This window comes from Enhydra lutris, unplaced genomic scaffold (genome assembly GCF_002288905.1).
Source record: "Enhydra lutris kenyoni isolate GAN:26980312 unplaced genomic scaffold, ASM228890v2 scaffoldscaffold52, whole genome shotgun sequence".
NCBI classification, from domain to species: domain Eukaryota; kingdom Metazoa; phylum Chordata; class Mammalia; order Carnivora; family Mustelidae; genus Enhydra; species Enhydra lutris.
The window spans coordinates 7,557,416-7,581,455 of record NW_019154136.1 but is presented as its reverse complement, the minus strand read 5'-3'; the positions used below and the strand labels follow the sequence as shown (position 1 = coordinate 7,581,455).

Sequence of the window (24,040 nt, the reverse complement as noted above, 5' to 3'; positions counted from 1 at the left end):
CGGCTGCTCCGGGGCGCCGGGCCCTCCTCGGCCGCGGCACGGCCCGGGCTCGGCGACGGCCGGCGGCAGGGAGGCTCGGAGCGCGGCGGCGCCGCCACAAGTTGCGCTGCCGGCGGCGAGGTGAGTGCGCGGGGCTCCGGCGGCCGGGCGCGGGGCGGGGGGCGCAAACTTCTCCAGCGGGGGTGGGGGGCGGCGGGCAGGCGGCGCGGGGCGCCAGCGCGCTGCGCCCGCCGCCGGGGCTCTGGAGGGACGGGTCCCCAAGTGTGCCCGGGCTTCGGGCTGGGGTGCGGCGCGCTCCCTGCAGGCTGAACAATACCCCGCTGCGGCCGCTCCCCGAAGTGCCGGCGCGCCGGGGGCGGGGGCGGGGGGGCGGTGTGGGGAGGGGGCGGCGGCCGGTAAGTTTGGGGGAGCGCCCGGCCCGGCCCCCGGGGTCCCTTTGTCTGCGGGTTCTGGGGCCGGCGGGGCGGACCTGCGCCGCCGCGGGATCCCCCCGTGGGGGAGGGGCGCCCGGCCCGGGACCGGGTGGCAGCGCGGCGGCGCGCGGCGGAGTGAGGGGCGGGCGAGGCGGCGCGGCCCGGCGGCTGCTCCGTTTCCGAGACGCGGAAACTGTCAAGGAAGTCCGGGGCTCCAGGCAGGAGCGAGGGGACCCGGCTGAGGGCGACATCCGTGTCTGTGTGTGGCGGGGGTGGGGGGGCGCCCCTGGCGAGGCGGGGTCTGCCGAGCGCGGCCTGGACAGGGTGCAGACCTGTTGCTCCTGGGGCTCGGGGGACGAGAGCCCCCAGGTCGGTGTCGTGGGCTGTGCTCCCCGGGGGCACCGTCCCTGCGGCGGGGGGGGGGGCGATGCCGGGAGCGGCGTGTGGTGCGCCTTTGGGTGTGGGTGCCCACCTGGTGTATGACAGTTTGGGGTCGCTAGAGGCCCGCCCGCTCGGGGGTAGGGCCTGGGCTTCACGTGCGCCGCCCGAGCGCGCGGTCAGGCCTCGGCCCCGGCTCGCTGCACGGCCTGGCCTTCCCCGAGCCAAGTGCGCTGGAAATTCCACAAAGTTAGAGGTGGAGGCGGGTTTCTCGTACTCCCCCCTAGTCGGGGATGTTGTGGAGCAGAACCCCCAAAGACACAGACTCCCACCGCCTGCTGCTCCGGCTGCTGTTTCTGGCTGGCACGGTCACATGGGGCTCGACCCGACTTCTGGCTGTTTTTCTCTCCCGACGCGCCGCCCCAGTCCCTGGTGTAACCTGGAAGGGGAGGGGCGGGACTCCGGATGGGAGGGGGAGGGGGAGGGGGAGGGGTGGGGGCGAGGGGAGAGCCCTGCGAAGGTCCCCGGCGGCGGCTTCCGGGTGGTAGTTGGCTCTCCCCGATTTTATAAAAAGTTTCCAACTTGTTATTCCTAGAGAAGAGGCGATGAGTGCGGGCCCGGAATGCTGAGTATGGCACAGGAAAGACATTAAGATGACACTTTTATTTTAGAGGATCGTAGTGGTTCACTTGGGCTGCAGATTCTGCAGAAAATCACCCAGCCGGATGACTAATCCCGGGATAAAAGTTGAAGTTCATCATTTGACCCACTTATTAAAATGGCCCTTAAGGGGGTTCCAGTCCTTAAGTGAACACACACCTGGGGGACAAAACCCGAGATTTTTAGGTATTTTACTGGGCAGTGTGCACTTTGGGACAAGTAGTATTAGCTGGATCTTCTGGGGCTGGCTTTTCCTTTTGCTTGTATACAGGGCTTCATCAGTCCGGCAGTTACCCATACCCACGTTTCCGCACCCTTCTTGAATGTTTGAACGTTTTAATGGGCTGAGTAGGGATAGAGCGGCTCCGAGGTCCTGGTTAGTCTTAATCTGACCTTCCCCCGTGGGAGCTGTAGGCTCCTCCCCCGGGCAAGGCATCAGGAGTTTCCCTGAACCCACTGTCAGGAGGGGGATCAGTGGTTCTACAAAGAGGTGGACAGAGCCCTTGAGTCCAACTTTGTCTTGACACTTACTGCTCGGCTAGAAACCCAACCTTTGCCCCATTTGGCCTAAACTGGTGAAGGGCCTGCCCTGCTGACCTTGAAGGCCTGCAGCTTTTCTGAACATCATTTCCATGTACGTAAAGTAAGAAAAGGGAATGGAAATCGTGGTCCTCACTGTGTATGGTGCAGACAGAAAGCCTGTGTAAGTTTTCCTAAAACTGTAAAGCGGCCTGTACATGTTAGTTTTGCTGTTGCACAAATCGAATAATTTTCTTTAAGCTATTTGAGTGTCGTGCACTTAATGCTGCGTGCGTGGCGATTATTATTTTTATTCTGCGGAGAGAACACTGACTTGCTAACACAGGGCGGAGGGAGGATTGTCTGATTCCCGAAGCCCAGCTCTTAACGCTTGCTGTTCCTGTTTTCATGTCTGCCTGGCAAGAGTTTTCACGTTTGGACAGCTAAAGCTCTCCAGATGACATGCACACATTCACAAACGGGGATCTGCGGTGAAATCCGTGAACAGATACAGATGTAGCTGCACGGAATCAAGAGGCTTTGACCACGGTGGAGAAATTGCTTTCATAACTTCGTTGTCCGGGAGGGTAACCACCGGCCACATGTGAACATGGAGATTCAAGTTAATTAAAACTCCGTAAAATTAACGGTTCTTTCAGTTTCTGAGGCCATAATTTACATACTCAGTGGCCACTGTATTAATTAGCGCAGGCCACACAGAAAGTTATGTTAGAGGGTGCTGCTCTAGTTAACAGCAATGAAATCTTAATAATTAGTGTACTTTTGTGGGGGGAGGGGAGAAGCTATACAAGTGTGAAATAATTCACAGGTGAGCTTAAGAAAAATAAAAAGGACCCATTTCCGCAGGTGATTGACCCAGGAAAGTGATTTCAGCGAATGGGTTCCTTTTTTTTTTGTTCTCTCTTAAGTAGGCTCCAATGTTCAGGCCCAAATGTGGGGCTTGAACTCACGACTCTGAGATCAAGAGTCGCGTGCTCTACTGACGGAGCCAGCCCGCCCCCGGTGAATGATTCTTAACTTGCAGTTGAGAGCTATGGTTTTGGACTGGGGTGCTTTGGATCAGTTTTGAATTAGAAAACCGGGACTCCAGGCCAGAGTCCCTCCCTGAGCCGGTAGCCCTGGGGGACTGGGGTTGGAATCTCTGCATTGGTTTCCCCTTCGGAAAAAAGACATAGCTGTTGGCCAGTCCCCAAGATGCCTACCTAAGGAGAGTGTGGTGAGCATCTCCTGGGCTCGGGGAGCCCACGCTGTTAGTCTCGGGGAGGCCCTGGTGTACGTATGGTAACCCTCCCTCACTGTGGCTGCCGCGGGGCTGTCAGCACCGCCGCCCCCGTGAAGTTTGAGTCTTGAGTCTTGAGGTCAGAATCTTCCATATTAAAAAGGCTGATAGGAAATCTTTCCAACAAAGTGAGATTCCACAATCGTCAAAGTATTTTTTTTTTTTTTTTAATGGCTCAGTGCTACAGCTGTTTCCTGTACTCCCGGTTCCTGAGTCAGGGTGTTATTTTTACTACTTAGTTGATGTGTCCTTTTCACAATTCTTTGTATTTTTTTACAGTAATGGGTTAGAAATTTTATTTGTAAATGAGGGTTGGGACCCCGTTTGGGGAGGAATCAATTTTGTGGGTGTCAGAGTGGTGATCTCCCAGATGACCTTTCTGCCCTCTTTCCTCACTCACTGTGGCTTCCTCAGGGCTCTGCTGTGACGGTCAGCGTTGGGCTGCAAGTACTTACTAAATACCGAAGTTCTTCCCCATTATTTTCCAGAGGAGGGAGAGGGGCCTCTGCCAAGGGAGGCCGGGCCCAGAAAAGCCGTCCCGATTTCCCGGCCCTGTGCGCATGGCTCTGCCAGGTCCAGCGCCCGGCCTAGGTGACGGTCACAGAGGCTCTGTGTCCAACATGATGCTGTCTTAGCTGTGGTTTCCTGATACCTTGCATTTGTGCCCCCACCCCCAATAATGTGCTACATCCAGTAAGATAATTTTTCACTCTTAAAAACATTGACAAAATAGTTTCAGTCAGGAAGCAAGACGAAAGTCATTGCGTAAACACTTCTTTTTTTTAAACTTGGAACGATATCCCCCCCCCCCCCGCCCCCGCCAACTATTTTTAGGATGAAGGAAGTAACCGGCCTCCTGAGCAGAGACTGGGATGCGAGCTTTCCCCCTGGGTCTTGCCCTCCATGGCCCTTCCCCCCTCTGCATCCTTTCCACGGGGACCTGACCAAACCGACTATACTGGCCAGATTGGCACAGTGAGACCCAGCAAAGCCAGAGTAAGAGCTAGATGTGAGGAGGGCCTTGCAAAGTCAACATGTTTATACGGTCGAGAGGGCCGAGTCTGAGAAAATGCATTGCAGACCTCAAGGGAAAAGCGCTGTCACTAAGGAATTTGTTCCCCGGGTGGCTTCTGGACCCGGGTGCGGGGAACTTGACTCAAGACGGTCGTGTGCTCTCTGGGCACGTTTGCTCCCGTGTGGCTCTGAAGTCCTTGTTGACAACCCGCCACGTGATCGAAGACTGTAGACGTGAGCTGAAAGCCAGTGAAAAATGGAATTGGGCACATGTAAAGGGAAGACACTGGAAAAGAGGTGTTTCAGTCTTGATGAGGAACTGGGTGCCGTGGCAGGTGGGACTAGACCTGGAGATGGGGATGACGCTTGGCTTCCAAAGAAAGGGGACGTCTTCAGAGGTGAGGACAAGGGCGGTGGTGGTTTATGGCAGTTGTGCTTGGCATAACTCCAGTGAACTCCAGAATCTCGCAGTCGGCTAAGCATTCTCAGTGGGGGCATTTTTGCCCACTACCTTCAAGGAAACCTCTAGAAACGTTTTCAGTGGTCACAGCATGGGGGAGGGGAATGGTGGTGCTCCTGGCATCCTGGGGGTCTGTGGATGCTGCCAGATGGCCTGCATTGCAGAGGACCGTCCCCACCACAAAGAATGATCTGGAGCCAAGTGCCAGGGCTACCGGGGCGGGGAAGCCAACCCTGAATTCAACACTATATATATGACCGTGTGTGGGACAGAGGCTGGGGGGAGGTGGGTGCCAAGCCAAAGCTCTGTGTCGAGTTCTGTGTTCTGGCACACCCGTGCTTTTCGGGAATCTGTTAGGAAGTAAGTCACATCACATCGCAGGTTGAGAAAGGACGTTTCTGATCTCGCAGCAAGAGCGGGAAACAAAGCACGAGTGAAGGGGCTTGGGGGAAGGAATAGAAACAAGGACAACAGGTGTTGGGGGGGACGGCTCTTAGTTGCCTAACCTCCCCCTCAACCCAAGTAGTTCAGAGTCCCCAGATGCCAGTGCACCTGGAAAGCGTGTTTCTCGACTTTCCCGTCTTCGTTGTATTCATGTGTCACACGCTTGCTCGGTCTTACTTTCGGTAATGTGCGGGGGTCCTTCTTGGGCTCCTGGTGGCCCCGGGGCAGATGACGCGGCTGTGGGGGAAAGTTGTTTTGTGGGCAGCTCGCCCTGCCCTGATGCATCTTTGGGCAGATCAGTGTCTTTCTCTGTCATTCATTTTCTTATTGAAAGAGAGAGAAAATAGAATTTCTTTCTCAGCCTTGAAAGGAGGTAGGGCTGTTATGCTCAGAGCCCTGTATGCTGGTGCCTTCCTCCACGCTGAAGTTGGGAATTGGGTGTGCAAGTGCGGTTACGATGGTTATGACGGTCTCTGGAACTTGCTACCTTCCCTTCCTTATCTCCCCACCCCCCACCGCCCTTAAGTTCAGTTTCAGGGCTGGTCCATATGCATGCATGCGTGTGTATAATTTCCCAAATTAGTGTATGAGAAGGTGGACTATCATCTCTTTCAGTTTACAGTTTTGTGAGTGTGCGCACGCATAGGTTTGTGTAACCAGCACCAAAATGGGGATACAGAGTGAGTTCATCACCCCAAAGGCATCCTCCATTGGACCCCCTCCCTCTCCCCCATCAGCTCTGCTTTCCAGGTTCTCATAATTGCATGTCAGCTCAGCCTCGGATGCCTTTACGGGAACCCCTCCACCCTCCCGGGACCCTCCTCTGTGTTTCTCTCTGATGACACGTGAACTTTACACTTGCACACTTGAGCTTGTGTGTTTGCCTCCGAACAGCAGGGTTTGCTTTGCAGTGTGGGTGTTGTCAAAAGGAAGGAGGAGAAAACCTTACTCTTCTTAATAGACTTTGTAAGGAGCCGTGGAGAAAGGAGGTCAGGTGTCTTGTTGGGGCTGCCAGAGATGTGTTTTTGATGCCAGGTAGTTCTCGCGGCCCAGTGGAGTCGAAATGGGATGTTTTCTGATGCACTTTCGGAGAAACGTTTCCCGAATCTTTCCGCCGTACTCCCTGAGAGACAGTTACCATGTGAAACGTATCAGGTTAGGAAGTCCTGTCTTTGGTTTCAAAAACAGGACCCACACGTGCAGGTGTCGCAGTCTTGCCAGTGGGGCGAAACCACCAGCGCAAGGTATGAACTTGTGTTTGCGTTACTGTGTTGGAGGGAAAAGTGAATTCCTGGGTCTGTTTCCATCTCCTTGTTGGCCTGCAGTTTACTTCGCACCATCATTGCACTTTTTGTGATGTCCTAGGAAATGGCATCTTTTCTACAAGAATCGACTTGGTGTTTTGGCTTTTTGCTACCGTGGTGCCGCCCTGGGTGGCCCCCAGCTTGTGTGATGGTCGTCGAAAATCTGGGTGCGTCTGCCCGAGTCAGAGGGTAGGTGAGCTCATCTTGAGGCTTTTCCTCTGTCTTGTGTGAGGATTTTCATTTCCACAGGCGATGCTGCTGAATTGTTGGTTCAGCTTTTTTTGCCAGTGAAAAATTTAGGGAAACTGGTGAATATTTTTACCACATGCGCGGTATGTGGTACCTTTACCCACCGTTAGAATAGGGCGATACGCGGTATGTGACTTGATACGTTGATTCGATGCATGTTGTGCTTAAACGCAAACACAAAACACACACAGTTGAGCAATTCCGAAGATGTTTTGGGGTGTTCAGGGCCTCATGACCATTTCTGTGAGTACCGGAGTTTCCCGGTCTCATGAGAGCCTGCGAGGGAGGCTAACGCGTCCCAGTGTTTACTCTTGCGACAGCGTCTTCTGAATTCCTCTGACGTTCTGGTTTTTGTTTTTTTCCTTCCCCTACTTGGGTAGATGTTGCCTGGAGGCTTAAAAGAAAAGGAGAGTTTTCTTCACTTGCTTCCCCAGAACCTAGAACCTGTGACCCTAACTAGCCAGCACAGAGCCCGTGCACTTTCTGGACCGTTTGGCACCAGCCCCCAGGGAGAATGCAGACCTTCCCACTTTCTAGAGACCGAAAACTTTGCCGAAGTCCACTGAGAACGAGGTCCCCGCCGTCACCCATGTTGGAGTGAGCTTGGGAGAGCACTGTTCCCTTCTCAGAGCCTGATTCCTTCCTGGGATCAGCCTGCTACCCCGTCGTCATCGGGCCTCAGGGCCCTGGCACGTGAGCTGTTGTTGAGTTCTGCACACGTCTCTGCTTGTTCGGAGATCCCAACAGGTGGAGAGGACGACCCCAGGAAGCTTACTGTCCGTGGTGCCGTTTTCGTTCTTAGGTCAGAAATAACAAATGCTTTAATACAGTGAGGCTGTGTAAGTCATCCTAAGTGGGAGAGCGATTCAGCATACCGGAGCGGCGATTTCTGTTCCGAGGGCAGGGGCTACTTAGTTATGACAAGGTCGGCTTCTGTCTTCTAGTTATCCTTGTGGTTCTGACATCCGTTTGAACATGAGAAATGGGCGAACGGAGCAGCTGTCTTGTCACCGACGGCGTGTCATGCAGAAGTTGGTTGCCCCAGCAGACACGCCTAATGCCTACCATCTATGAAGTTCTGTGTGGCTGCAAAATGGTGATGATAATAATAAAAGTTCCAGGTGGTTGTGCAGTTGTAGGCTGTGTTTGATAAAAACAGCTGAGCTGAAATTTGAGGTCTCTACCATTTGGTGCATTTGGGGAACGGATTAAACTTAGGTCCCTGTCGGAGATTCTCTTTCCAGCACAGTCCTCCTCAGGCACGTAGCGTCCCACACCGCTGCAGTCCCAGCTCGGGGTTGGTAAAGACTCGAGTATTCACAATTACCGACTTGCGAGCCGTGAGTGCCACTTCCTGGCACTGGCGGATCAGTCTGGGAGACCCGGTTTGGTTGAACTTTCAACTCGGTTATGAAAAAGATATCTCATTAGATTTGTACTTCTAAGATGCACGGGTGACCCTTTGCCAGTTTCACCCGTTTCCAGGGATGCTGAAATGCTTTAAAAAGCTTCACCAGAAGAAGCCAACGTTCTAGGTGTACCCAGCTCAGAAGTGGGTGAAAATAAGAATTAATGGTCTCAATGTGTCCAGGGCATGGCGCAATTTATTGTAGACCAGATGAGAACAAGGCAAGAGGCCCTTGGAAATTAGAGTTGCCTTATAAATTTCATGGGACTCTCGGATAAATTTCATGGGCTTCTCAGTACATTTCCTTTAAACCGATAGACTCTGCATTTTGGGCGGTGGGGCAGGGGGAACCAAAGTGCCCGGTGTCAGGTTTTAATTCCCACACTGGTCTCCCAGGGCCATTCCGCGTTCTCTTGCAGGAGCACAGCGAGATTTGTTACAGCAAGGGAAGAAAGGTAAACTGTCCACTTACTCTGTGTCTCATTCTTAGGTCTATTTTTGGGGTTTGTGAAAAATGCCTGTAATGTTCGTCGAGGGTTGTGTTTAGTTAGTAAATAAATTACCTGGGTTGGGGGCACGGGCTGGAAACTTCTTCACTGATGAGGATATGCAACGAAAAGACGTTCAGACATCACCTAATGGGTCCCCAGAAGTAGCAGGTGGAGGGGGCAGTTTTGAAATACGTGAATGCAAGTGGGACAGGGATGTGCTCCCCTTTCCCCTGGCTTCAGCTGCCAATGCCTGTGTGTGTCTGTGCGTGCTGATCTACTGGGTTTTGTGAGTTTGAAAAGCGGGAAAAGTACTGGCGGTGCAGAAGCAGAGGCCAGTAGCTGTGTTGCAGGTGCGTGATGAGGTTTTGGAATGGTGCTGTGCTTGTCACGCCTTTCGTGACACGGCAGTGTTTTCATAATCACTTAATTCTGTTTCTAAATCAGCCGCTTTCATTGATGGTTGCCCTCAGGGCTCCTGAGAAACAGACTGATGGAAGCGATTCAGAGTTCAGAAGACAAGCAGCGGGAGAGGGTGCGCCAATGGGACCGGGGGACCGGTCGTCGTGGGAGTCTTTGCCTTACTTCAGTCTGGCTGTTTATTTGTTGGGTCTTTCTCTGTAGACCTATTTCAGTGGTCGTGGATGTTTTTAAATACATTAAAAAAAAAAACCAAAACGATTTCACAGTAGAGTTTTTGTGTTTTGTTTTGTTTTAAGAGAGGACTACTCAGGGGACGGCTAGGGGGCTCGGTCAGTTAAGTGTCCCACTGTTGGTCTCAGTCTCCAGGTGGTGGGCTTAAAGCCCCTCGCTGGGTTCCACCCTGGACAGGGAACGCACTTAGAGCTAAATAAATAGAATAAAGAGAAAACTCAGTCAATGCTCTATTTGTTATTGGTATTCCAGAGAGCAAATAAATAGAAAAATGAAATCCATGATTCAGACCACATTGTGGTCTGCGGAGGTGAGCATGGGAACTGACCTCCATAAATGTGAGGTCTTTTGTCTGAGCTCATCTGCTGAGAACGGCTCAGGGTTTGGTTTTCATGAGACTCGGAGTCTTTCCAGGATTTCCACGGCAGTCTGTTTGTTTAACTTGAAATGATCGATCCGTTAGCTTCGGTTTTTCTGTCATTTTTTTCGGTGTACACATCAATTTTCCCCCTTGTGAGTATTGAATTTGCAGTGGAACTTTGTACGTAAAACAAAGCCCAGAGATTTGCAAGTGAATTCAGAGGCCTGCAGGTGAACAATTCTTGTTCCTTTCCGCGTGCCCACAGGACACCTAGTGCCAAACGTCATTAACTCGGCAGGATGTAAACAGACATTCATTTGTCTGTTGGTGAATGGAAATGTTTATCTCCTACTTGAAAAGAAAAATCGGTTTCCTTTATGGCAATACAAGACAGCTACTGTAAAGAGGAGAAACAGGAAGAATTTTTTTTTTTTTTTTAAACTGTCGTGTCATGAACCTTCCTCTCTCCTTTCCAGAGATCAATATGTGTGGGTTTCAGTAGTGGATGAGTTAGAATTTGCATCTCTGGGAATGTACTTGATCTGCCCCTCCTCTGCCCCTTGAAGAAGGAAAAGTTACAGCAGGTCATGTCCTTTTAGCCAAATGCCTCTGGCTGGGTCCGGATCATGACCTCATATTGCAACTAGGCCAGGCAGACACACCTGTGAATCACTTCAGTCCTGAACCGGGATCCTCTTCTATTTTTGCTTTTGGGTGAAACACTAATAATTATTCATTTGATTATTTGCCTGCCAAAATTACCCAGCGATGTGTCTCGGAAAATAGCCCTAAAAGGAGACACTTCTTAGAAGCCCACACAAAAGTCGATTCCATTTCCTAAATGCGTCCCTTAGGGAGTAGTCAACGTGCAGATGTCTGTGTATAATTTCTGAGAACGTGAGGCGTACGCAGGTGTTTAAAGCAGGAGTGCCGCGAAACAAGGCCAGTGCTGGAAGCTATCGGAACGTGAAATTTTTGAGTATGCTATTCTTTGAGAGAGAATCTAGAAGCAAATTAGTTTATAGCTTTGTTGAAGTACCGTCTACATAATTTGTATCAGAGAAGCCGGTTCCTTTTCCTTAGGAAGACTGGGCTATTAAAATTAACTATCTTCATTTTTCCACAGAAATAAAAAAAAAATCAATTGTGGTTCAAATAATTGTATGTGAAGCTTTGTAATTGGAAATTTGATGTTAGCGAAATTCTATAACCTTGGTTAATTACATTCGTATACTCAACCTAAATATAGGATAAGATTAGCTCATGGAAGTATTTCATTTTTATCTCTGGCAGTACGGTGAGCATTCGTGTAATAGTTCCTAGTTTCGTTTTGTAATTTTTATTTTTATTTTTTTTAATGATCCTGGACATGTTTTCCGTAAAGTTACTTGAAATGAGGCTGTGTGTTTTTTATTTCCCGGTTCTTGTTTGACTATAACATGGCACACAGAATAAGCTGTCCTTTGTGAATTTTGATTTTCTTCGTGGCCTCTGTGTTCCGTGCCTGGCACGATGCAGGGACAAGCCAGGGGTCCCATTTTTTTGGCCTGACGTTTGCCTTCGGGGACGTTTGGGGGAGACTGGCTATCACAGAGCCCATGTTCAGCCTCGTCTGTTTGCTGTCCTGCTTGCTTTTCCAGCGAATGTTGTGTCTTTGGACAACAAGTGTGTTTTTCGGTGTGGGTTTCTGATGGCCCTGACGTCTGGTGGCGTGGAATTTCTCCGTTCACACCACTGGGTCGGGCAGTTGGCAGGGTTCCGCCGTACTTAGTTCACGGGATTGAGTTGGACACATTGTAGACCCAGGTGGGTTGCCGCGAGCTATGGTTACTCTGTTTGGCTTGGGTTTGCCTTTGGTGTTTGCTTTGCCTTTCAATTTGCTGCAGATGCCCGCTTGCGGTGGTGTTTAATTTAATACGGAACTCTAAATCTGACTTACCAAGTTGATTTTCTGAAACCACTTTATTGCGGTATAAATTACATACCATAAAAAGCACCCATTTTAAGCGTACGACTCAATGATTTTTAGTAAATTTACGGAGTCGTGCAGCTATCGTCATAATCGATTTTCATTCCTCAATACGGTCATTCGTGTCCATTTGCCATCAATCCTGGCTCCTGCCTCCCAGCCCCCCGCAGCCTTTGAATCTCCTTTCTGTCTCTGCAGATTTCCCTTTTCTCAGAACAAGTACTTCTGTGCGAGGTTGAGCTCACCGGGTGGTGGGTGCTGAGGCCGGATTTAGTGGGCTTCCCTGCCCTTCCCCGGAGGAGGGAGAAGCGGAAGGAAGCGAGATCATAGGCGTCCTGCCTCCGTTCCCCCCTCTGCATGGTCAGGGTGCTGATGGAATTTTTGCAGCTTCTCAGGTACTGCCGTTTGGGACGTAGTTGGCTCAGAAAGGGCCCATTGGGATGGGGGACCTCTCTGGTGATGGGCTCGGTCCCCGGAGAACCCAGCCCACGACCACAGGGCAGAACCTCATCTTCCTTCCCGCATGACCCTCCTGTTGGTTTCATGGCCTTGACTGTGAGGAGGCTCTGAGGGAAGTGCGAGCTTGGCTCCGGACGTCCCTTAGCTCCATCTTCCTCTACCAGGGACAGTTTAGCTTCTTGGGGACGCTGAGCGGTGTCTGGAGACCCTTCTGCTGGTTACAGGTGGGGACGAGGTGCCCTGGTGGGGAGAGGCCTGACGTGCTCTCATATGTCCTACGAGCCACAGGTTGTCCCCCTGAACCGGTAAGAGTTCCCCAGCCCAAGAGCTGAGAGTGTGGAGGCCAAGAAAGCCTGCCTCCGTGGCTTTAACTCTGGGGGGGTTTCACACGTGGTGCTTATTAGGTCCTCACTAAAGTCTTGGGGACGTTGAAGGAGTAAAGGTACCCGAGGCTTACGGATGGGGCAGAGGTGTCATTCAGTCTCCGTGCACTCCAGGGAAATGGGGATTTTTTTTTTTTTTTTTAAAGATTTTATTTATTTATTTGACAGAGATCACAAGTAGGCAGAGACAGACAGAGGTAGAGAGGCGGGGAAGCAGGCTTTCCGCAGAGCAGAGAGCCTGATGTGGGGCTTGATCCCAGGACTCTGGGATCATGACCTGAGCCGAAGGCAGAGGCTTTAACCCTCTGAGCCACCCAGGCGCCCCGAAATGGGGATTTTTTAAGGGAAAGGGTAAATGAGAGTCTTGGAGTTAAGTTTCGAGGGAAATGACGTTCAGTCCCTTCAGAAGGGTTCACAAAGACGGACATCGCAGTGTGGACTGAGGAATCTGGAGCCACCCTCTGGCTTGGATCTGGGACTCACACTCCACCTTTGTGTTTCCCTAAGAACCGAGACAAGATCGAGACCCTGCCCAAGGGCTCTGAAAATTCTCCCTGCGCAAAGGGGAGGGCTGCTTCCGGCAGTCACCCTGTCGCGGAAGGCATTTCTGGACTGGCTCTGGGCCTCTGCCTGTGGGCCTCGTGGTTCCTGTTGGTTTCTCGAGGATTTTCCGTCGCTCCCCCGACACGGACACGGCTCTCGTCCCTCGCCCTGCGCCAGCACCCTCCCCTTCTCGTTTCCTTGGGCCCACGTGCCCCGGAGTCCCTTGCCTGGGCGTCTGTCCTGTTCACCTGTGTCCTCTGTCTCGCACCTGGCTGCCACAGCTTCCCCTTCCCTCTGGTCTGTGCCCGGTGGGGCCTCTTCCTCCCCACTGCCCCCAGCCCGCAGTCCTTGGCGCCTTCCAGGGTGCAGGATCTCCTCCTGACATCCCCTTTCTGGGTGTTTTGTTGTTTTGCCTGTTCTGAGCTCAGGGTCCCTGCCCCCCCCCCCCGCCCCGCCCCAAACATGGTGCTATGCTGATTTCCAGGAATTCCGGCACCGCAGACTCCAGCTTCTGCCTCCTCTTCTCCCAGAATGATCAGGAGGCACTGGTGAGCGTGGCAGGGTAGACCCGCCTGGAGCAGGATAGAGCTGCCCCCGAGCATGTGTGGCCGTCCACTCGTGAACGTGTAGTCTTGCGTTTCTATACAGGCGGTGACCTGTTGTCCTTCGCTGCGTCTGCCCCCTTTCTTCTTACGGATGGAGTCACGGCAGCCGCAGTGCAGTAAATGAGGCCTACCTACACGGCGCCTTTAATCCGGTTTTTCGTTATCTCGCTCGAGGTGCTGGTTTCACGGACCCACTGCTGGGTCATCTACCCTCTCTGTCTCCTTACAGGTGTCGGAACAAATATTTCTGTGGCTTTCCCCATTTCTTAGTGTCTTGCTGGGATCTCTGCCTCCCAGGTCGCGCGTGGGTTGGCTTTCTATGACTACATCTGGTGGTTTGCGTTTTCTAGAATTTCATGTCCGTGAAACCACACGATATGAGCCCGTGACTTTGCCTGACGTGTTCCACTTGGCCTAATGACTTGGGGGTTCCCCAGTGTTGTGGCCCGTATCACGAATTCATGCCTTCGGGTACTCGGGTGGGAATCTCGGGGGGGTGTGGACGCACCACGGTTCTGCTTATCCATTCGCCAGCTGCTGGGCATTTGGGGGGCTGATGTTTCTTTGGCCCGTGAGAATGAAGCCGCCGTAAATGTTTTTGTCGCCCTACGAGGGGTTCTCAGAGTTCGCCGGGTGGTGGAACCCTGTGGAGAGCTTGTGAAAACATGGGTTGCTGGGCCCCATCTGCACACCTTGTGACGGGGTCGGTGGGGATGGAGCCCGAGAACACTGCCTTTCTAGCAAGTTCCCAGCCGCCGGAGTTCGACCACGCACGTGCTGCCAGCCGCTGCCTCAGGGGTCGTCTTCAGACACTTTGGTTCTTCCTGGATTGTTCTTTGTTCCAGATATTGGACTGTTCCTGTCCTGTAATGGCGCTTGTGGTTTTAATCACCAGGCTTTCCATTTCTGTGTGGTTGTTGGTATCTGTGTTTCCCTCTTGGCTCCTGGCTTTTACCTCCTTCTGTCCAAGGTAACTAATAGGAAGAAAAACTCAGGGTTGCTGGGCTGGGGTGCTTATGTCTCCTCAATGCCAGCCACGAGAGCCTTGTCTGTCCGCGGGGTCTGCCCTTACTGGACTCTTTGGTGACGTGACTGATGCCTTCTTATCTTCTGAGGACACGGCGCGGTGTTGTGGTCAGCACCCAGCCACGTGAGGCTGGCGTGGACCCAGGCACTGTGCCCGGGCCCCCCTGGTGCTGCTGTCCCCTGGGACCTTGGGGCGAAGCAAGCCTCACCTGCCTTTCCTCTCCCAGGGCACCCAGATTTGGCCCTTCTGCATCCCACCCCTTCTCACTGAAAGCCACCAGCCCCACACCAGTAACCCTATTTTATTTTCGGTGTGTATTGTATTTTTAATTTCCCATTCCGGAGTCTGATCTGAAGTCACTAATTCGGAGTAGCTAGATGTCATCAGTAGGTGTTCACTACCACAGCCGGTGCTCGTGTTATAGTAAAACAATTTTTGTGGAGGTGGTGGGGGGAGATTCTTGCTTTGTTTTGGAAAGCAGCTTCAGATGACTGCAGAGTCTTTTTCTGGGAGGCATCTTTCTGTCCTTGCTCCCGGAGCCCGGGTCTTTCTCTGCCCCCGAATCTGTCCATCCCGTGTCGTCTCGGGTCCTGGCTTCACACCTTTGACGGCTGACCTTAGCCCACCGTCTGAGAATCTTGACCCAGGACCTGTCGTGGACTGGATTCCAGACTGCTTAAGGAGGCTCATCTCACTGGGATGCTCACAGCTTTTAAACAGTTTTCTGTGACTCGTCATCATGAGCTCATGTCTTAGTTTCTTCTTTTTCTTTTTTTTCTTCTTCTTCTTCTTTCTCTTCCTCCTCCGCTTTTTCTTCTTCCACTTCACATGCTAGCTTTACGGAGCTGTAATTCACATCCTGTGGCGCTGACTCCCTTCGGGGGTGTATGTCAGGGCTTTCCTGGCATAGACAAGGTTGGGCACCCAGCGCCGCTGCCTGATTCCACAACATCTTCATCTCCTCCAAAGAAACCACCTGCCCGCTCCGCCGTCACTCCCTGTATCCCCACACTCTCAGCCCCAGCCTCTGGCTGCCTCTCATCTCTGTCTCTGGGCTTACGTGTTCCGGACACTTCCTTTAAGTGGAATCCTGCGATCCGCGGTCTTTGATGTCCAGCACCTTTCCCTTCGGGTTTTTGAGGTCCCTCTAGGCTGTGGCACCTCCCGTGCACTCTCTCAGTACACGTGGGTAGCCCGGGATGGGGGTGTGGGCTTGAGCTGGAAGAACATGAGAGCTGAGTGAACCAGAGATGCCCCCATCTCTGACTGCACGCGAAGTGGAGAAGGGTTCACCGTCTCTTTCCACTCCAGCTTCCAGCCTGGCATAAACCGTAATCGTCTTCCTTCTCTTTGTCTTGCGTTCTTCCCTCTTGCCCCGTAAAGACGAGCATAGCAGACAGTTGTGGTTGATGAACGTGGCTCCCGCTGACCTCTCCGTCGGGCCGCCTAGCTGGGTGGGGTTTTCGCAAGAACTTTCTTGGGATAAAGCGTAGGAAGCTTAAATTTTCCAAGGGTGTGGCGTGCGGTTCCTTCCAGCTCTGAACTCATGGGATTCCATCCAGCCGGACTTTGGCTTCTTTCTAGAGCCTCCCCGAAGCCACAACCCTGACTTAGACCCTCATGGAATTGTCGACTTGTTGGCTTTCCTGAGCTCGCAGACTCTGTGCAGGACGATCGTTACCATGCCGGGTCGAGCGGGAGACTGTGGAGGCTGGTTTTTCTCAACCATCCACGGGCCACCGCGTTCCGGGTTACACGTCCCTCCAGCGGAGAGCCTCCGGGGAGGGCCACGTGTGTTTTCTGGTGGGTCTGCTTTTAACCGACTGTCGTAGTTTCTTGCTGCCGCGGTGACAGAAAAGCACCGGCTTGGTGGCTCGAAGGACACAAACGTACCATCTTAACAGTTGGAGAGGTGTGAGAAGCCTGACCGGACTCTCGCTGTGTGAGGATGAAGATGTTGACAGGCCCGCGTGCTTTTCCAGAAGCCCTCGAGAAGGTCCATTTCCTTGGCCCTCCAGCTTCTGGAGGCCACCTGCGCTCCCTGGCTGGGGCGTCTTCATCGTCCAAGCCACGGAGCAGAGCGGCGTCTCTGTGTTCTTCCATAGTTACATCCCCCTCTCGCCACGGCGTGGGCAGGTTCTCCACGTCAGCGACCCTGGGCCACCTGGGTCATCCAGGCTTGCCTCCCCGTGTGTCCCAAGGTCCTCCGTTTGACCACATCTGCAAGGCTCTTTTTCCGTGCCAGACGCGTCACGGGGTAGGGTGTGGTCCTCCGTCTCCCCACTTCGCGGATGCCGATGGTTTCTGTCTGTTTTTCCTCTGAAGCCCGCAGGGGTCACGTGCTTGTTCCGCACTTGCTGTCTGTGTCTCGACAAACGGGGAAGCGCGAAACTGCTTGCCTGCGGCCACTCGCTCAGCCTTGGTTTCCCTTAGAGCACGAGGAGGGGTTGTTTCCCATCTTGGAAGAGCACCCGGATTGTGGGAGCAGCTTGGGGACAAGCTCGTAGGTTGGCCGTTGGATCCCTAGGGCATGTTGTCGTGGTGATTCTTTGGGTCCGTGTTAGAGCTACCTGGACGGGGGTGGGGGGGTATTCTTAGGCCCCCAGGGAACATCTGGCAGTGTCTGCGGGCGTGCTGGGCTGTGGAGAGTGACTAGGGGACAGGGTGCTCCTGGCACCCAGTGGGTGGAGGCCAGCGATGGGGCCACACCACGTGGTAATGAACAAGACCGCTCCCTGCTAGGCATCGTGTGCCCTGGGCCCGGATGGTCCACGTTCAGAGCACAGACGGGTGCCTTCTAGGCGATTCTCCTGTACTGGGGAGGTTGCGGACCTTGTCTTGCAGGACTGTCCCCACCAGGAAGGGGAGTTGGCAATCCTTCTCCTAGAAAGACCTCCCCGGGAGCAGAAGTGCCGTGTTTGAGGTCCCACCGACGGCTGTGCAGCAGCAGAGGAAGGCTCACGGGTCTCCGCTGGGTCTCTGTGATATCCGTGACGTTGGACCATTTGCTTCGTACCGTATTCATGCTTTAGGTTGTATTAATTCTTTACTGTTGCGCAGCTCATAAAACGGACCGTTTATTTGGTGTTGAAAAATCTGTTTTTTATTAGGAGATTTCCATTGTGAGCTTAGTGGTTTTTTTTTTTGTTTTGTTTTTTTGTTTTTTTGTCCTGGTGGCCCTTTCTCAACTCTTTCTGTTGCGTATTTTCTTTTTCCTCACCAGCAAGACTGCCAAGTTCTTGACAGCAAAGATGGGGCCTTCAGTGTCTTTTTTGTTGTGCACAGTAGTGACGTATGATAATTACTGGTCAGCTGCCAGTGGTATCCATTGCGATGCAAGTGACATTCTGCGGTTCTGGGCCATTTATCAAGTTTCCACAGGCTAGCCTTTTATACCTTGCTATAAATCCTGTCTCCAGTGCACAGGGGCCCACTGTTGGCATGTGGGTCTTTGCTCACTGTGCGGCAGAAAGAACGCTTGGACCTCATTAACAGGAGGTGGCGTGTCATTGAGAAGCGGACTGCCTCATTCTTCCTCCTACACTCGCGTTGCTTTTATTTTGGTGACGGAAATGTGGAAGGTGTGAAAAGAAATCGGGGATTGCTGGCAGGATAACCGAAGCGTGAGGTCGTGAGTTGAAGCTTCTCGGCTTCTCACCTCCATTGTGCACAGCGAGCGCAAATACATATTTTCTTTGGAAAAGCCAGTTGGGGAAGGATTTGGTGTGCAGGGTGCTGGGATCATGTAGAATTTGCCATGACCTGATCAACTAGGTATCACCCCTTGGGGTACCAGCAAGTTACGGGCGTGATCAGAGTGGTTCTGTTGGTGTGTATCAGCGGTGCGGTGGTCGGGAAGGTGGGTCTTTTGTTCTTCCTGATTCCCTGCGTGGGAAGAGGCCTTTCCTAGCTCGTGGGGGGGGCACAGAGAGGGTCAGGGCCCATTACGGCTGGTCCGTCCTCTAGTTGATGTTTTTTATTTTTATTTTTAAAATTTATTTTTTAAAGATTTCTTTGAGAGAGAGCAGGAGGGCCAGAGGGAGACGGACATCCAGCAGACTCCCACCTGAGTCTAGAGCTCGACGCGGGGCTCGACCTCACGCCGCCACGATCAGGACCTGAGCTGAAACCAGCAGTTGGAATCTCAACCCACTGAGCCACCCAGCGCCCCTTCTTTTTAAAGACTGAAATAGAATTGACAGCGTTGTGTGTGTTTCAGGCGTAGGACGTCATGGTTTATGTCCGTACTGTGAAATGCTCACCATGATAAAGGATTGTCATGCATCACCCCACAGTTACAAGTTTCTTTTTTCTGGTGTTGAGAGCGTCTGGGATGAATCGCATCCGGATACAGCACACGATGCTGCTGTCTGTCGTGGCTGTGCTTGCGTCCTGTCCCCGGGCCTACGCGTCTCACGGCCGGGAGTTTGCGCCTTCCGCCGCCCTTCACCGTTTTCCTGCCCTCCCTCCCACCCCTCATCCTGTGAGTGTCCGATGCTTCCGTGTTTGACCTCTTCTTGTTGCCTTGCCTCTCCTCTCCTGGACCGCTGGGGCACCAGGTCGCCGTGTCTGACAAGCAGATGACCTAGACCTGCACGTGCAGTCGGAGAGGAGGTGAAAGAAGAAGTACGTGAACGGCCTCGGGAGGGGGGCTTGGCTTCGTTAAAAAGTGTGAAAGACCCTTAACGGCCACATTGTGAGTCCCCTGTTGTTACGCCTCTGCTCTTGGTCATTTCCACCTGTGCTTTTGCCTAAATTGAAATTTCCAGGGGCGCCTGGGAGGCTCAGTGGGTTAAGCGTCTGCCTTCGGCGCGGGTCATGATCCCGGGGTCCTGGGTTCGAGTCCTGCCCCGGGCTCCTTGCTCGGCGAGCGTCTGCTTCTCCCTCTGTCCTCTGCTCATATGTCTTTCTGTCTCCCTGTCTCTCTGTCAATAAATAAATAAAATCTTTAAAACAAAACAAAATTTCCATTAAAACGAGCCGACCTCTTGAGAGTTGAAATTTAGCTGTTAGAAAAGCTGTGTCGGTTTTGGGGAAAGGCACCCCCCACTGCGAGAGGCCTGACCCTCTTCGAGACACCGGAACCTCACTTGTGCTGAAAGAGTGTGGCTGGCGGGAGTGTTGGGGGGAAACGGACCTTCTCTTTCCTGTCTTCGTGCCTGCATCAAGACATCTTGGGTGTCGATTCCTGTTGCGCACCCAGCAGAAGAGGCTCCTTGAGGTGGGACGGGGAGAGTGGAGTGTAGCTGAGGTTGGGAGACGGGGGTTGTGTGTGTGCACCTGTGTGCGCGCGCACGCTTGCACGTGGGTATGACAGGGAGAAAGGAACACAGTGACAAAGCTGTTGGGAGTGCAGGGAATCCGTTAGAAGACACACTTTCGAGGATAAACAGTGAAATTCTGGCAGTAGTCTGGGTTCCTGACCCACGATTCAGACCGCGTGTGATCGAGGGAGGTTCCCCTGGTCATTGACCCCCTTCCTGCTGCTTATCGGGGCCACAGGGCAGTGTCTGGGTTTCTCCTTCCACAGTGCTCTGTGGAGATGGTATTTTCCCCTTGCTTCCTGTGTTTTGAAGGAACCAGGAACCGATAGGATCCGATAAGCTACCTCCAGGTCCCTTTGCTGGCCCTGTCCTTTCCCCCTGGTGAGATGTCCACGGTTCTGGTGCCGGCTGTGAGTTCTCGCAGTGTTCCCGTCCTCGCAGCCTACCTGCGCAGTGTGTACGCTGGGAAGTGGCTTCTGCAGCCAGGTTGACTCTCCTGTGTGGAGACGGGGGTGATGGGAGCTGTGAGAGTCAGTCCCAGACTTTGTCCATGGTTTATTGTATTGAATCCAAGAAGAAACACATAGTTGTGGATTCTAGAAGTTTTCTTATGCAGTAGGCAGAGTAATGTTTCCCTGGGAAGAGCCCCCACATGGGAACAGAATTACTGCATTTTAGGCCTACTGTGGTCATTCAGCAGCGGCATGACACTATTATCCCCAGGAAGGTAAAGGAATCGTCACATTGTCCGTGCCAATGGAGGGCTCGGGCCACGTGCCCCTGAGTGTTCACGGGCCATCGTTGGAATTAGTGAAATTGTAGGTCATTGCTCTGCCGCTCATGGTCAAAATTGCTTATGGAGGAACCCAGTGGTTGGAAAGCCGTCTTCAGGATCTTCTGGTCCCCTGATCAGGAGTGCTCCGTAATAATGACCTTTACTGGAACTTGTGCAGACCGGACTGCCTTGAGCAGGAGCCGGGAAAGGCTTGCCTTCCAGCAAGTTGCGTCTTGGTAGGGCTAACACTGAGGTCTGACAGCACTTCTTCTTGATGCTCTGGCTGAGCAGATGTGACAGAATTAAAGACTGCTTTGGACTTTCCGAGAAAATAAAAAATCAGGCACGTTGTAGAAGTAAGGAAGAGACGGTTACCTTTTCCCATCATCTGCTGTTGGGAACACACAGAAGCTTGTCCCGTGGTGGCAGACATGACACAGGAGGGACTTTCTTCCTTTTGTCAACGACATGTTTTTCTGGGAGCGAGTGCCGTAGATCACGGACGACATCAGCAGCTGATGGATGCCGGCTCCCAAAAAGTCCTTGGAGAGTCCGCTCAGGGACCCTTCAACTTTCAGAGGAGGAAGAAGTGCGAAACAAACAAACAAAAAATAGTGAATTTTTTTGTATTTAAACGTTTAGCTCGAGAGTCTTTATTGAATGTTGGTAATCTTTTGCCAACGTACGTGGGCTTTGGTACGTTTTAGGAGGATCCTTTCCTGCTTGATGTGCTTCGTTCTTTCAGAATTGAGGTCACGATGGTTCTCCGGGCAAGGGCGGGTGTTCAGGGGTGGGCACCTGCTGTGACAGGTGGGCTCGAGAGACATCAGCCAGCAGAGGGACAGCGTTTGTGCCCGTGCTCTGTCATCTCATTCTCTTTGGCTCTGGCTTTTTCCTTCCATAGCTGCCTTCGGTGTTCCTGTGAACCGTGTCTCACTTCTGCGGGGGCTACGGCCGGGTTCGCTTCGCCAGCTCTTGTGTGTGGAGAGGCCAGAGGAGGGAGGAGTGGGGACCAGGGGAAAAGGCGAGCAGGGGACATCCCATGTGTCACAGAGTGAGGTCTGTGCAGTGGGAAAATACGGTCGGATGGTGTGAGGTTGGTTTTCGGTGGAACGGAGAGGACGCCGGCAGCTCTATCTTGATGCCACGTGTGGATCAGGGAGATGCTCCTTAGTCATGGTAGTTCTCCGAAGCTACTGGAACTCTCTAGAAGCTTTTTCTTTGCCTTAAACATTTTCTTTGTTTGACAGAGACACAGTGAGAGACGGAACACAGGCAGAGGGAGTGGGGGAACTATGCACAGAAAGGTGAAAAACTTGGGCACTAACTACGCCCTTGTTGACCGTTGGGGTTGAAATGAGGTCGAACTTTGCCTTGTTTGCCCTCCGATGGACACATGTGTCCCTGGGGGGACCTTCTCCCCCACTCGTGAGTGTCCTCGCGCGACCGTGAAGTACCGTGGGTATTGATTTCGGGGCTACAGATAAATTGTACAGATAAATCGTGTGAAGATACACATCGTATATATCCTTGTGCCTTGCAGCCACACAGAAACGTATTCATACTCGGAGTGAGATTTTCACAGCCCGAAAGCCATGAGCGTGTCACACCGTGTCTCTTCTGTCCTCTGGAGATGGACTTGGAGCTGCCGGTGTTGTAACAGACGTTCCAGAAGGCACGGGAAAGGCCTATGGCGGGGAGGGGGCGGGCGGAAGGATGGAGTAGAAAGGGTCCGGAGCGCAAAGCCTGTGTGATGCAGTTTGGACCAGCCCCGCCGCTCCAGAACACAGACGCCCCTTAGTTGGAGAGAAACGGCCTCGCTCAGTCGGGGGTGGGGTGGGGAGAGGGGCAGCGCCTGAGAAGAGCAAAGCCCCGGTGGACTGGCGGAGTCTTGCATGAAAGGAGATACGAGGTTTGCGTTTCTGTAGTTTCAACAATCCCATTTCCACGTTTATTCCCACAGTTACTCCGAAACCAAACTTTTGTCGTCAGTTTTGTGTGTAAGCAATTATTTTGCGTCCATGTGAGGTGGAGCCGAACAATATTGCTGTTTTTGAGCAAAAGTTGTCCAGGATTGGCGTGTCTATTGGGATAGCTCAGTAGAGTCTTTGTAAGGTGTGACGACGCTGTTCGAAAGAATGGGACACGGATGTCGTACAGGAGTGGGAGACGCCGGCGTGCCTCGTCTGAACCATGATTCCATCCCCAGGGAACCCCAGTCACTGGCTTCAGGGCCTCCTGATGACTCTTGGTGGGTTTCATCAGAACGACCCCTTCCTCCACCTTACGAGGGAAGTGAGGCGTTACAAAACCCATGGGGTCCGTGAGAAGTGCTATGGGTGTGTATTTAAGATGGTCGTAGTCTGGGACCATGAGGTCCTTTCTGGGCAGCCCCCTCCTTTTCCTTCAGGTTTTGTGGGTGTTGAACTGTGATGTCCCATATTAAATTGTCGTTACTGAACAGATGTTCTAAGGACGGACAACGAGCGCTTACAACAGCCCCTTTGGAAGTGATGGGAATATTAGATACCGTTTGGTTGAACATGTCACTTAGCAGGGTATGAAGTAAAAAGCTTCTCGAGTTGGTCTTAAAACCAAGTAGATACGGTTCATCTCATCAGAAATACCCAACTGATCAAGGATGAGTGGTTTCCAATGGTGATGAAGTCTATTTTAAAAAATTGGAAGGGAAGGGCTTTGTTATCTGCTGTTGGTAGAGAGAAGTTCTGGAAGCACGCGGATCGTTTTCTGTTTCAGGGGACACACATTGCGAGGCCCATTCCTGGAAAAGCATTAGGTCCAGGCCTTCTGGCAGTGACCAGCAGGAACGCACACGCCTGTGGTTGGACAAGGTGCGGGTTGCTGACCTCCCGCAGCGAGGGGGCCGTGGGGTATCTTGGTAAGAGCGTGTTAGAAAGAACTTAAAAGATCTGGTCTTGTGTGCAGTGATTCTGGGTGGGGTTGACGGAGTCAGACCTTGTCTAATGTTGGTCGTCTCTGAAATGGTTAATGTTCCCGCGGGAGGATGCCCCAACCTAGCCGCTCTTCTCGTTGAGTTCATACATATGGGATTGATGGCATGGGTGGGGGATGGAATGGAGGTGTGCTTAACCGTGAGACACGCACAAAGAACTATCCCGAAAGGACTTCTTAATGATCACTCATTTCTAAAACCGTGCTTGGTAGCCGCTGGGTGTGGTCCCGCCGTCTTCTGTACGTCCCGGTGCTGCAGGACGACCGCGTTACTTCCTACAGGACCCTGTTGGCCAGCGAGCTGGAGCGGGATTCAGGATTATCGGAACCTCATGGATGGCGGTGGGGCGCGATGGCCCTGCTCTGCGGTCCAGGTTTCAGAGCGTGAGA

General features: G+C 52.7%; 1 protein-coding gene across 1 annotated transcript in view; it reads left to right on the top strand.

The window, feature by feature from the left end:
• The first annotated feature begins 80 nt into the window (after positions 1-80).
• Positions 81-24,040, top strand: part of LOC111157131 (transducin beta like 1X-linked) — a 237,685-nt gene continuing 213,725 nt past the window's right edge. The window contains exon 1 of the mRNA XM_022518374.1: positions 81-120. The gene's annotated coding sequence lies outside the window, so the exon portion shown is untranslated. The remainder of the gene's footprint in view (positions 121-24,040) is intronic.